The sequence below is a fragment of the Globicephala melas genome, chromosome 19 (assembly GCF_963455315.2).
Source record: "Globicephala melas chromosome 19, mGloMel1.2, whole genome shotgun sequence".
NCBI lineage: Eukaryota > Metazoa > Chordata > Mammalia > Artiodactyla > Delphinidae > Globicephala > Globicephala melas.
Window position 1 is genome coordinate 21,632,163 of NC_083332.1, and position 14,772 is coordinate 21,646,934.

The following is a 14,772-nucleotide window of genomic DNA, read 5'->3' on the forward strand; positions in this document are numbered from 1 at the left end:
CAGGCCGTGCAACGTTTAGGCTTTGGTGATTCTGGATGGTCCCAAGGGTCCAGAATTGTCCCTGGGAAAGCTGTCCTCTTTTTCGTTCTCCGGCTGGAAGTAAACAGCTGGCAACCGACTGCTGTACGCAGACGTCCTGGGGGAGCCCGCCGGTTTCATTTGGGACGCACATTGGTGTCTCACAGAAGAGCCCAAATTCCTAACTGGGGACACACCAGCATGGAATGTAAGGCTGTTTACAACTGCGTAGCCTGAGGCCATTGGAAGGTCATACAATCGAGAGCTTTCAGGCGAACAGGGCAGCGCTTCGCCATCCTCGTTGCACGTTCACGGAGCTTAATCAAACGAATGCATTTACTTCCTGTGGCTCAAACGCAACAGAGGAGTTGGAAGGCATACCCTGCCCTTTGACAGTTGTTACAACGAACGTGAGTGCACAGTGTCTCGTGAAATAAATCCCTAGCACTGTTGAAGCATTCCGTTCACGCATGCTCCTTCGCTCCTATGGCACTCCGAGGTGTTACTGACGGGGGAAATCTGGACTTTTACCTGAGGCCGGGGGAGGCTCACAATTCTTTTGTCGGCGAGCTCCAGAGTGCTCTTGCTGAAGCTCCCAGCAAGGAACTGAGAGCAGCAGGCCTCACACGAGTACACTCAGACGGCTTCCGTCACGAGTAAACTCAGGCCTCTTATGTGAGGCCTTCCGGCAGCAAAGAGAAGGTGGGCGCGAGGAGTGTGCTTCAGGCAGCTTAGGACCCGCAACTGTCTCGTCTACCACGGAGGGGAATAAGGTTTGCCCAGGGTCGCCCAGTTTCAAAGCGGAGCTCACGTAGTTATCCTCAGTGGTTTCTGATTACCTCAAGGAAACACACGGGAGGAACAGGGCCCTTCCATGGAGGCCCTTTTGGGCACAGGGACCTCTGCGTGGGATCTAGTGGGTAAGTATGGCAGTACCTTAGATAGGCCTCAGTGACCAAGGCTGTCGTCTGGCTCACGCCTTAGCTGTGTTAAGTGTGGACAGCGTGCTGGTCCTCAGGCTGGGCCCACAGCCTGGCTTTCGCTTCTGTGAGAGTGCTGTCCCGAGTCTCCTCCTGGAGCCAGTCGTCAGCACGGTGCCTTTTGGCACTGCAGTTCTCTTTCAGTCAAGGAGGCCGTGCGACTGGCAGAGGGAGTCTGCGCAGCACTGCCTTCGCGAGGCTCTTTGACGACGGGGGCACTCAACCCAGGCAAGCCAGAGAGCAGTACGTTGCCCTTGCTATGAATGTGAAGAGCTTTCTCCAGGGGCCTGTTTAGGCTAAGGTTCCTCAGAAGCCAGGAGCCGCCGTTCCGGCCCGGAGAGAAGTCATCCTGCGAAATTGGCGAACGAGCTCCTATCCTGTGTGCCCCCAGGAGCAGCGCAGAGTTAAGGCACTCCGTGGTGGAGTATGGCCTCATGGAAACCACTGCACACCCAACTCCCCCGACGTGAAACACTGGAACTTACCTTGAGGCCTGAGGTCACCTTTCGTTCGGCCGGAGCTGAACATGTGGTGCCGTGGGAGGAGTTTCTAGAAAGGGATTGCCAGCACGGTTTTCGCTTTCAGAGAACACGCAGCCTCGGCCCACAACGACAATCCTGCCGTGCAGAGACGTCGGGCCGCTAGTGCTGTTCAGGCAGCTTTGAAGCCAAGCGCAAGGCGCCTCCCAACGGGGAGAAAGCGTACTCTCCCCTCCGCGTCCCACGTTCAAGCTGAATGACGCAGCATGTTTCTCGGAAGGCTCTGCCGAGCTATCTAGTACAAGGGAGAGAGTGCCTGCCTCTGCTGAGAAAGGTTTTGACGTGGGGATTGCTGGACGTGAGGAAGAGCGTTCCCCAGGCCGTGCAAAGTTGAGGCTTTGGTGATTCTGGATGGTCCCAAGGGTCCAGAATTGTCCCTGGGAAAGCTGTCCTCTTTTTCGTTCTCCGGCTGGAAGTAAACAGCTGGCAACCGACTGCCGTACGCAGACGTCCTGGGGGAGCCCGCCGGTTTCATTTGGGACGCACATTGGTGTCTCACCGCAGAGCCCAAATTCCTAACTGGGGGCACACCAGCATGGAATGTAAGGCTGTTTACAACTGCGTAGCCTGAGGCCATTGGAAGGCCGTACAATCGAGAGCTTTCGAGCGAACAGGGCAGCGCTTGGCCATCGTCGTTGCACGTTCTCGGACCTTAATCAAACGAACGCGTTTACTTCCTGTGGCTCAAACGCAACAGAGGAGTTGGAAGGCATACCCTGCCCTTTGACAGTTGTTACAACGAACGTGAGTGCACAGTGTCTCGTGAAATAAATCCCTAGCACTGTTGAAGCATTCCGTTCACGCATGCTCCTTCGCTCCTATGGCACTCCGAGGTGTTACTGACGGGGGAAATCTGGACTTTTACCTGAGGCCGGGGGAGGCTCACAATTCTTTTGTCGGCGAGCTCCAGAGTGCTCTTGCTGAAGCTCCCAGCAAGGAACTGAGAGCAGCAGGCCTCACACGAGTACACTCAGACGGCTTCCGTCACGAGTAAACTCAGGCCTCTTATGTGAGGCCTTCCGGCAGCAAAGAGAAGGTGGGCGCGAGGAGTGTGCTTCAGGCAGCTTAGGACCCGCAACTGTCTCGTCTACCACGGAGGGGAATAAGGTTTTCCCAGGGTCGCCCAGTTTCAAAGCGGAGCTCACGTAGTTATCCTCAGTGGTTTCTGATTACCTCAAGGAAACACACGGGAGGAACAGGGCCCTTCCATGGAGGCCCTTTTGGGCACAGGGACCTCTGCGTGGGATCTAGTGGGTAAGTATGGCAGTACCTTAGATAGGCCTCAGTGACCAAGGCTGTCGTCTGGCTCACGCCTTAGCTGTGTTAAGTGTGGACAGCGTGCTGGTCCTCAGGCTGGGCCCACAGCCTGGCTTTCGCTTCTGTGAGAGTGCTGTCCCGAGTCTCCTCCTGGAGCCAGTCGTCAGCACGGTGCCTTTTGGCACTGCAGTTCTCTTTCAGTCAAGGAGGCCGTGCGACTGGCAGAGGGAGTCTGCGCAGCACTGCCTTCGCGAGGCTCTTTGACGACGGGGGCACTCAACCCAGGCAAGCCAGAGAGCAGTACGTTGCCCTTGCTATGAATGTGAAGAGCTTTCTCCAGGGGCCTGTTTAGGCTAAGGTTCCTCAGAAGCCAGGAGCCGCCGTTCCGGCCCGGAGAGAAGTCATCCTGCGAAATTGGCGAACGAGCTCCTATCCTGTGTGCCCCCAGGAGCGGCGCAGAGTTAAGGCACTCCGTGGTGGAGTATGGCCTCATGGAAACCACTGCACACCCAACTCCCCCGACGTGAAACACTGGAACTTACCTTGAGGCCTGAGGTCACCTTTCGTTCGGCCGGAGCTGAACATGTGGTGCCGTGGGAGGAGTTCCTAGAAAGGGATTGCCAGCACGGTTTTCGCTTTCAGAGAACACGCAGCCTCGGCCCACAACGACAATCCTGCCGTGCAGAGACGTCGGGCCGCTAGTGCTGTTCAGGCAGCTTTGAAGCCAAGCGCAAGGCGCCTCCAAACGGGGAGAAAGCGTACTCTCCCCTCCGCGTCCCACGTTCAAGCTGAATGACGCAGCATGTTTCTCGGAAGGCTCTGCCGAGCTATCTAGTACAAGGGAGAGAGTGCCTGCCTCTGCTGAGAAAGGTTTTGACGTGGGGATTGCTGGACGTGAGGAAGAGCGTTCCCCAGGCCGTGCAAAGTTGAGGCTTTGGTGATTCTGGATGGTCCCAAGGGTCCAGAATTGTCCCTGGGAAAGCTGTCCTCTTTTTCGTTCTCCGGCTGGAAGTAAACAGCTGGCAACCGACTGCCGTACGCAGACGTCCTGGGGGAGCCCGCCGGTTTCATTTGGGACGCACATTGGTGTCTCACCGCAGAGCCCAAATTCCTAACTGGGGGCACACCAGCATGGAATGTAAGGCTGTTTACAACTGCGTAGCCTGAGGCCATTGGAAGGCCGTACAATCGAGAGCTTTCGAGCGAACAGGGCAGCGCTTGGCCATCGTCGTTGCACGTTCTCGGACCTTAATCAAACGAACGCGTTTACTTCCTGTGGCTCAAACGCAACAGAGGAGTTGGAAGGCATACCCTGCCCTTTGACAGTTGTTACAACGAACGTGAGTGCACAGTGTCTCGTGAAATAAATCCCTAGCACTGTTGAAGCATTCCGTTCACGCATGCTCCTTCGCTCCTATGGCACTCCGAGGTGTTACTGACGGGGGAAATCTGGACTTTTACCTGAGGCCGGGGGAGGCTCACAATTCTTTTGTCGGCGAGCTCCAGAGTGCTCTTGCTGAAGCTCCCAGCAAGGAACTGAGAGCAGCAGGCCTCACACGAGTACACTCAGACGGCTTCCGTCACGAGTAAACTCAGGCCTCTTATGTGAGGCCTTCCGGCAGCAAAGAGAAGGTGGGCGCGAGGAGTGTGCTTCAGGCAGCTTAGGACCCGCAACTGTCTCGTCTACCACGGAGGGGAATAAGGTTTTCCCAGGGTCGCCCAGTTTCAAAGCGGAGCTCACGTAGTTATCCTCAGTGGTTTCTGATTACCTCAAGGAAACACACGGGAGGAACAGGGCCCTTCCATGGAGGCCCTTTTGGGCACAGGGACCTCTGCGTGGGATCTAGTGGGTAAGTATGGCAGTACCTTAGATAGGCCTCAGTGACCAAGGCTGTCGTCTGGCTCACGCCTTAGCTGTGTTAAGTGTGGACAGCGTGCTGGTCCTCAGGCTGGGCCCACAGCCTGGCTTTCGCTTCTGTGAGAGTGCTGTCCCGAGTCTCCTCCTGGAGCCAGTCGTCAGCACGGTGCCTTTTGGCACTGCAGTTCTCTTTCAGTCAAGGAGGCCGTGCGACTGGCAGAGGGAGTCTGCGCAGCACTGCCTTCGCGAGGCTCTTTGACGACGGGGGCACTCAACCCAGGCAAGCCAGAGAGCAGTACGTTGCCCTTGCTATGAATGTGAAGAGCTTTCTCCAGGGGCCTGTTTAGGCTAAGGTTCCTCAGAAGCCAGGAGCCGCCGTTCCGGCCCGGAGAGAAGTCATCCTGCGAAATTGGCGAACGAGCTCCTATCCTGTGTGCCCCCAGGAGCGGCGCAGAGTTAAGGCACTCCGTGGTGGAGTATGGCCTCATGGAAACCACTGCACACCCAACTCCCCCGACGTGAAACACTGGAACTTACCTTGAGGCCTGAGGTCACCTTTCGTTCGGCCGGAGCTGAACATGTGGTGCCGTGGGAGGAGTTTCTAGAAAGGGATTGCCAGCACGGTTTTCGCTTTCAGAGAACACGCAGCCTCGGCCCACAACGACAATCCTGCCGTGCAGAGACGTCGGGCCGCTACTGCTGTTCAGGCAGCTTTGAAGCCAAGCGCAAGGCGCCTCCAAACGGGGAGAAAGCGTACTCTCCCCTCCGCGTCCCACGTTCAAGCTGAATGACGCAGCATGTTTCTCGGAAGGCTCTGCCGAGCTATCTAGTACAAGGGAGAGAGTGCCTGCCTCTGCTGAGAAAGGTTTTGACGTGGGGATTGCTGGACGTGAGGAAGAGCGTTCCCCAGGCCGTGCAAAGTTGAGGCTTTGGTGATTCTGGATGGTCCCAAGGGTCCAGAATTGTCCCTGGGAAAGCTGTCCTCTTTTTCGTTCTCCGGCTGGAAGTAAACAGCTGGCAACCGACTGCCGTACGCAGACGTCCTGGGGGAGCCCGCCGGTTTCATTTGGGACGCACATTGGTGTCTCACCGCAGAGCCCAAATTCCTAACTGGGGGCACACCAGCATGGAATGTAAGGCTGTTTACAACTGCGTAGCCTGAGGCCATTGGAAGGCCGTACAATCGAGAGCTTTCGAGCGAACAGGGCAGCGCTTGGCCATCGTCGTTGCACGTTCTCGGACCTTAATCAAACGAACGCGTTTACTTCCTGTGGCTCAAACGCAACAGAGGAGTTGGAAGGCATACCCTGCCCTTTGACAGTTGTTACAACGAACGTGAGTGCACAGTGTCTCGTGAAATAAATCCCTAGCACTGTTGAAGCATTCCGTTCACGCATGCTCCTTCGCTCCTATGGCACTCCGAGGTGTTACTGACGGGGGAAATCTGGACTTTTACCTGAGGCCGGGGGAGGCTCACAATTCTTTTGTCGGCGAGCTCCAGAGTGCTCTTGCTGAAGCTCCCAGCAAGGAACTGAGAGCAGCAGGCCTCACACGAGTACACTCAGACGGCTTCCGTCACGAGTAAACTCAGGCCTCTTATGTGAGGCCTTCCGGCAGCAAAGAGAAGGTGGGCGCGAGGAGTGTGCTTCAGGCAGCTTAGGACCCGCAACTGTCTCGTCTACCACGGAGGGGAATAAGGTTTTCCCAGGGTCGCCCAGTTTCAAAGCGGAGCTCACGTAGTTATCCTCAGTGGTTTCTGATTACCTCAAGGAAACACACGGGAGGAACAGGGCCCTTCCATGGAGGCCCTTTTGGGCACAGGGACCTCTGCGTGGGATCTAGTGGGTAAGTATGGCAGTACCTTAGATAGGCCTCAGTGACCAAGGCTGTCGTCTGGCTCACGCCTTAGCTGTGTTAAGTGTGGACAGCGTGCTGGTCCTCAGGCTGGGCCCACAGCCTGGCTTTCGCTTCTGTGAGAGTGCTGTCCCGAGTCTCCTCCTGGAGCCAGTCGTCAGCACGGTGCCTTTTGGCACTGCAGTTCTCTTTCAGTCAAGGAGGCCGTGCGACTGGCAGAGGGAGTCTGCGCAGCACTGCCTTCGCGAGGCTCTTTGACGACGGGGGCACTCAACCCAGGCAAGCCAGAGAGCAGTACGTTGCCCTTGCTATGAATGTGAAGAGCTTTCTCCAGGGGCCTGTTTAGGCTAAGGTTCCTCAGAAGCCAGGAGCCGCCGTTCCGGCCCGGAGAGAAGTCATCCTGCGAAATTGGCGAACGAGCTCCTATCCTGTGTGCCCCCAGGAGCGGCGCAGAGTTAAGGCACTCCGTGGTGGAGTATGGCCTCATGGAAACCACTGCACACCCAACTCCCCCGACGTGAAACACTGGAACTTACCTTGAGGCCTGAGGTCACCTTTCGTTCGGCCGGAGCTGAACATGTGGTGCCGTGGGAGGAGTTCCTAGAAAGGGATTGCCAGCACGGTTTTCGCTTTCAGAGAACACGCAGCCTCGGCCCACAACGACAATCCTGCCGTGCAGAGACGTCGGGCCGCTAGTGCTGTTCAGGCAGCTTTGAAGCCAAGCGCAAGGCGCCTCCAAACGGGGAGAAAGCGTACTCTCCCCTCCGCGTCCCACGTTCAAGCTGAATGACGCAGCATGTTTCTCGGAAGGCTCTGCCGAGCTATCTAGTACAAGGGAGAGAGTGCCTGCCTCTGCTGAGAAAGGTTTTGACGTGGGGATTGCTGGACGTGAGGAAGAGCGTTCCCCAGGCCGTGCAAAGTTGAGGCTTTGGTGATTCTGGATGGTCCCAAGGGTCCAGAATTGTCCCTGGGAAAGCTGTCCTCTTTTTCGTTCTCCGGCTGGAAGTAAACAGCTGGCAACCGACTGCCGTACGCAGACGTCCTGGGGGAGCCCGCCGGTTTCATTTGGGACGCACATTGGTGTCTCACCGCAGAGCCCAAATTCCTAACTGGGGGCACACCAGCATGGAATGTAAGGCTGTTTACAACTGCGTAGCCTGAGGCCATTGGAAGGCCGTACAATCGAGAGCTTTCGAGCGAACAGGGCAGCGCTTGGCCATCGTCGTTGCACGTTCTCGGACCTTAATCAAACGAACGCGTTTACTTCCTGTGGCTCAAACGCAACAGAGGAGTTGGAAGGCATACCCTGCCCTTTGACAGTTGTTACAACGAACGTGAGTGCACAGTGTCTCGTGAAATAAATCCCTAGCACTGTTGAAGCATTCCGTTCACGCATGCTCCTTCGCTCCTATGGCACTCCGAGGTGTTACTGACGGGGGAAATCTGGACTTTTACCTGAGGCCGGGGGAGGCTCACAATTCTTTTGTCGGCGAGCTCCAGAGTGCTCTTGCTGAAGCTCCCAGCAAGGAACTGAGAGCAGCAGGCCTCACACGAGTACACTCAGACGGCTTCCGTCACGAGTAAACTCAGGCCTCTTATGTGAGGCCTTCCGGCAGCAAAGAGAAGGTGGGCGCGAGGAGTGTGCTTCAGGCAGCTTAGGACCCGCAACTGTCTCGTCTACCACGGAGGGGAATAAGGTTTTCCCAGGGTCGCCCAGTTTCAAAGCGGAGCTCACGTAGTTATCCTCAGTGGTTTCTGATTACCTCAAGGAAACACACGGGAGGAACAGGGCCCTTCCATGGAGGCCCTTTTGGGCACAGGGACCTCTGCGTGGGATCTAGTGGGTAAGTATGGCAGTACCTTAGATAGGCCTCAGTGACCAAGGCTGTCGTCTGGCTCACGCCTTAGCTGTGTTAAGTGTGGACAGCGTGCTGGTCCTCAGGCTGGGCCCACAGCCTGGCTTTCGCTTCTGTGAGAGTGCTGTCCCGAGTCTCCTCCTGGAGCCAGTCGTCAGCACGGTGCCTTTTGGCACTGCAGTTCTCTTTCAGTCAAGGAGGCCGTGCGACTGGCAGAGGGAGTCTGCGCAGCACTGCCTTCGCGAGGCTCTTTGACGACGGGGGCACTCAACCCAGGCAAGCCAGAGAGCAGTACGTTGCCCTTGCTATGAATGTGAAGAGCTTTCTCCAGGGGCCTGTTTAGGCTAAGGTTCCTCAGAAGCCAGGAGCCGCCGTTCCGGCCCGGAGAGAAGTCATCCTGCGAAATTGGCGAACGAGCTCCTATCCTGTGTGCCCCCAGGAGCGGCGCAGAGTTAAGGCACTCCGTGGTGGAGTATGGCCTCATGGAAACCACTGCACACCCAACTCCCCCGACGTGAAACACTGGAACTTACCTTGAGGCCTGAGGTCACCTTTCGTTCGGCCGGAGCTGAACATGTGGTGCCGTGGGAGGAGTTTCTAGAAAGGGATTGCCAGCACGGTTTTCGCTTTCAGAGAACACGCAGCCTCGGCCCACAACGACAATCCTGCCGTGCAGAGACGTCGGGCCGCTACTGCTGTTCAGGCAGCTTTGAAGCCAAGCGCAAGGCGCCTCCAAACGGGGAGAAAGCGTACTCTCCCCTCCGCGTCCCACGTTCAAGCTGAATGACGCAGCATGTTTCTCGGAAGGCTCTGCCGAGCTATCTAGTACAAGGGAGAGAGTGCCTGCCTCTGCTGAGAAAGGTTTTGACGTGGGGATTGCTGGACGTGAGGAAGAGCGTTCCCCAGGCCGTGCAAAGTTGAGGCTTTGGTGATTCTGGATGGTCCCAAGGGTCCAGAATTGTCCCTGGGAAAGCTGTCCTCTTTTTCGTTCTCCGGCTGGAAGTAAACAGCTGGCAACCGACTGCCGTACGCAGACGTCCTGGGGGAGCCCGCCGGTTTCATTTGGGACGCACATTGGTGTCTCACCGCAGAGCCCAAATTCCTAACTGGGGGCACACCAGCATGGAATGTAAGGCTGTTTACAACTGCGTAGCCTGAGGCCATTGGAAGGCCGTACAATCGAGAGCTTTCGAGCGAACAGGGCAGCGCTTGGCCATCGTCGTTGCACGTTCTCGGACCTTAATCAAACGAACGCGTTTACTTCCTGTGGCTCAAACGCAACAGAGGAGTTGGAAGGCATACCCTGCCCTTTGACAGTTGTTACAACGAACGTGAGTGCACAGTGTCTCGTGAAATAAATCCCTAGCACTGTTGAAGCATTCCGTTCACGCATGCTCCTTCGCTCCTATGGCACTCCGAGGTGTTACTGACGGGGGAAATCTGGACTTTTACCTGAGGCCGGGGGAGGCTCACAATTCTTTTGTCGGCGAGCTCCAGAGTGCTCTTGCTGAAGCTCCCAGCAAGGAACTGAGAGCAGCAGGCCTCACACGAGTACACTCAGACGGCTTCCGTCACGAGTAAACTCAGGCCTCTTATGTGAGGCCTTCCGGCAGCAAAGAGAAGGTGGGCGCGAGGAGTGTGCTTCAGGCAGCTTAGGACCCGCAACTGTCTCGTCTACCACGGAGGGGAATAAGGTTTTCCCAGGGTCGCCCAGTTTCAAAGCGGAGCTCACGTAGTTATCCTCAGTGGTTTCTGATTACCTCAAGGAAACACACGGGAGGAACAGGGCCCTTCCATGGAGGCCCTTTTGGGCACAGGGACCTCTGCGTGGGATCTAGTGGGTAAGTATGGCAGTACCTTAGATAGGCCTCAGTGACCAAGGCTGTCGTCTGGCTCACGCCTTAGCTGTGTTAAGTGTGGACAGCGTGCTGGTCCTCAGGCTGGGCCCACAGCCTGGCTTTCGCTTCTGTGAGAGTGCTGTCCCGAGTCTCCTCCTGGAGCCAGTCGTCAGCACGGTGCCTTTTGGCACTGCAGTTCTCTTTCAGTCAAGGAGGCCGTGCGACTGGCAGAGGGAGTCTGCGCAGCACTGCCTTCGTGAGGCTCTTTGACGACTGGGGCACTCAACCCAGGCAAGCCAGAGAGCAGTACGTTGCCCTTGCTATGAATGTGAAGAGCTTTCTCCAGGGGCCTGTTTAGGCTAAGGTTCCTCAGAAGCCAGGAGCCGCCGTTCCGGCACGGAGAGAAGTCATCCTGCGAAATTGGCGAACGAGCTCCTATCCTGTGTGCCCCCAGGAGCGGCGCAGAGTTAAGGCACTCCGTGGTGGAGTATGGCCTCATGGAAACCACTGCACACCCAACTCCCCCGACGTGAAACACTGGAACTTACCTTGAGGCCTGAGGTCACCTTTCGTTCGGCCGGAGCTGAACATGTGGTGCCGTGGGAGGAGTTTCTAGAAAGGGATTGCCAGCACGGTTTTCGCTTTCAGAGAACACGCAGCCTCGGCCCACAACGACAATCCTGCCGTGCAGAGACGTCGGGCCGCTACTGCTGTTCAGGCAGCTTTGAAGCCAAGCGCAAGGCGCCTCCAAACGGGGAGAAAGCGTACTCTCCCCTCCGCGTCCCACGTTCAAGCTGAATGACGCAGCATGTTTCTCGGAAGGCTCTGCCGAGCTATCTAGTACAAGGGAGAGAGTGCCTGCCTCTGCTGAGAAAGGTTTTGACGTGGGGATTGCTGGACGTGAGGAAGAGCGTTCCCCAGGCCGTGCAAAGTTGAGGCTTTGGTGATTCTGGATGGTCCCAAGGGTCCAGAATTGTCCCTGGGAAAGCTGTCCTCTTTTTCGTTCTCCGGCTGGAAGTAAACAGCTGGCAACCGACTGCCGTACGCAGACGTCCTGGGGGAGCCCGCCGGTTTCATTTGGGACGCACATTGGTGTCTCACCGCAGAGCCCAAATTCCTAACTGGGGGCACACCAGCATGGAATGTAAGGCTGTTTACAACTGCGTAGCCTGAGGCCGTTGGAAGGCCGAACAATCGAGAGCTTTCGAGCGAACAGGGCAGCGCTTGGCCATCGTCGTTGCACGTTCTCGGACCTTAATCAAACGAACGCGTTTACTTCCTGTGGCTCAAACGCAACAGAGGAGTTGGAAGGCATACCCTGCCCTTTGACAGTTGTTACAACGAACGTGAGTGCACAGTGTCTCGTGAAATAAATCCCTAGCACTGTTGAAGCATTCCGTTCACGCATGCTCCTTCGCTCCTATGGCACTCCGAGGTGTTACTGACGGGGGAAATCGGGACTTTTACCTGAGGCCGGGGGAGGCTCACAATTCTTTTGTCGGCGAGCTCCAGAGTGCTCTTGCTGAAGCTCCCAGCAAGGAACTGAGAGCAGCAGGCCTCACACGAGTACACTCAGACGGCTTCCGTCACGAGTAAACTCAGGCCTCTTATGTGAGGCCTTCCGGCAGCAAAGAGAAGGTGGGCGCGAGGAGTGTGCTTCAGGCAGCTTAGGACCCGCAACTGTCTCGTCTACCACGGAGGGGAATAAGGTTTGCCCAGGGTCGCCCAGTTTCAAAGCGGAGCTCACGTAGTTATCCTCAGTGGTTTCTGATTACCTCAAGGAAACACACGGGAGGAACAGGGCCCTTCCATGGAGGCCCTTTTGGGCACAGGGACCTCTGCGTGGGATCTAGTGGGTAAGTATGGCAGTACCTTAGATAGGCCTCAGTGACCAAGGCTGTCGTCTGGCTCACGCCTTAGCTGTGTTAAGTGTGGACAGCGTGCTGGTCCTCAGGCTGGGCCCACAGCCTGGCTTTCGCTTCTGTGAGAGTGCTGTCCCGAGTCTCCTCCTGGAGCCAGTCGTCAGCACGGTGCCTTTTGGCACTGCAGTTCTCTTTCAGTCAAGGAGGCCGTGCGACTGGCAGAGGGAGTCTGCGCAGCACTGCCTTCGCGAGGCTCTTTGACGACTGGGGCACTCAACCCAGGCAAGCCAGAGAGCAGTACGTTGCCCTTGCTATGAATGTGAAGAGCTTTCTCCAGGGGCCTGTTTAGGCTAAGGTTCCTCAGAAGCCAGGAGCCGCCGTTCCGGCACGGAGAGAAGTCATCCTGCGAAATTGGCGAACGAGCTCCTATCCTGTGTGCCCCCAGGAGCGGCGCAGAGTTAAGGCACTCCGTGGTGGAGTATGGCCTCATGGAAACCACTGCACACCCAACTCCCCCGACGTGAAACACTGGAACTTACCTTGAGGCCTGAGGTCACCTTTCGTTCGGCCGGAGCTGAACATGTGGTGCCGTGGGAGGAGTTCCTAGAAAGGGATTGCCAGCACGGTTTTCGCTTTCAGAGAACACGCAGCCTCGGCCCACAACGACAATCCTGCCGTGCAGAGACGTCGGGCCGCTAGTGCTGTTCAGGCAGCTTTGAAGCCAAGCGCAAGGCGCCTCCAAACGGGGAGAAAGCGTACTCTCCCCTCCGCGTCCCACGTTCAAGCTGAATGACGCAGCATGTTTCTCGGAAGGCTCTGCCGAGCTATCTAGTACAAGGGAGAGAGTGCCTGCCTCTGCTGAGAAAGGTTTTGACGTGGGGATTGCTGGACGTGAGGAAGAGCGTTCCCCAGGCCGTGCAAAGTTGAGGCTTTGGTGATTCTGGATGGTCCCAAGGGTCCAGAATTGTCCCTGGGAAAGCTGTCCTCTTTTTCGTTCTCCGGCTGGAAGTAAACAGCTGGCAACCGACTGCCGTACGCAGACGTCCTGGGGGAGCCCGCCGGTTTCATTTGGGACGCACATTGGTGTCTCACCGCAGAGCCCAAATTCCTAACTGGGGGCACACCAGCATGGAATGTAAGGCTGTTTACAACTGCGTAGCCTGAGGCCGTTGGAAGGCCGAACAATCGAGAGCTTTCGAGCGAACAGGGCAGCGCTTGGCCATCGTCCTTGCACGTTCTCGGACCTTAATCAAACGAACGCGTTTACTTCCTGTGGCTCAAACGCAACAGAGGAGTTGGAAGGCATACCCTGCCCTTTGACAGTTGTTACAACGAACGTGAGTGCACAGTGTCTCGTGAAATAAATCCCTAGCACTGTTGAAGCATTCCGTTCACGCATGCTCCTTCGCTCCTATGGCACTCCGAGGTGTTACTGACGGGGGAAATCGGGACTTTTACCTGAGGCCGGGGGAGGCTCACAATTCTTTTGTCGGCGAGCTCCAGAGTGCTCTTGCTGAAGCTCCCAGCAAGGAACTGAGAGCAGCAGGCCTCACACGAGTACACTCAGACGGCTTCCGTCACGAGTAAACTCAGGCCTCTTATGTGAGGCCTTCCGGCAGCAAAGAGAAGGTGGGCGCGAGGAGTGTGCTTCAGGCAGCTTAGGACCCGCAACTGTCTCGTCTACCACGGAGGGGAATAAGGTTTGCCCAGGGTCGCCCAGTTTCAAAGCGGAGCTCACGTAGTTATCCTCAGTGGTTTCTGATTACCTCAAGGAAACACACGGGAGGAACAGGGCCCTTCCATGGAGGCCCTTTTGGGCACAGGGACCTCTGCGTGGGATCTAGTGGGTAAGTATGGCAGTACCTTAGATAGGCCTCAGTGACCAAGGCTGTCGTCTGGCTCACGCCTTAGCTGTGTTAAGTGTGGACAGCGTGCTGGTCCTCAGGCTGGGCCCACAGCCTGGCTTTCGCTTCTGTGAGAGTGCTGTCCCGAGTCTCCTCCTGGAGCCAGTCGTCAGCACGGTGCCTTTTGGCACTGCAGTTCTCTTTCAGTCAAGGAGGCCGTGCGACTGGCAGAGGGAGTCTGCGCAGCACTGCCTTCGCGAGGCTCTTTGACGACTGGGGCACTCAACCCAGGCAAGCCAGAGAGCAGTACGTTGCCCTTGCTATGAATGTGAAGAGCTTTCTCCAGGGGCCTGTTTAGGCTAAGGTTCCTCAGAAGCCAGGAGCCGCCGTTCCGGCCCGGAGAGAAGTCATCCTGCGAAATTGGCGAACGAGCTCCTATCCTGTGTGCCCCCAGGAGCGGCGCAGAGTTAAGGCACTCCGTGGTGGAGTATGGCCTCATGGAAACCACTGCACACCCAACTCCCCCGACGTGAAACACTGGAACTTACCTTGAGGCCTGAGGTCACCTTTCGTTCGGCCGGAGCTGAACATGTGGTGCCGTGGGAGGAGTTCCTAGAAAGGGATTGCCAGCACGGTTTTCGCTTTCAGAGAACACGCAGCCTCGGCCCACAACGACAATCCTGCCGTGCAGAGACGTCGGGCCGCTAGTGCTGTTCAGGCAGCTTTGAAGCCAAGCGCAAGGCGCCTCCAAACGGGGAGAAAGCGTACTCTCCCCTCCGCGTCCCACGTTCAAGCTGAATGACGCAGCATGTTTCTCGGAAGGCTCTGCCGAGCTATCTAGTACAAGGGAGAGAGTGCCTGCCTCT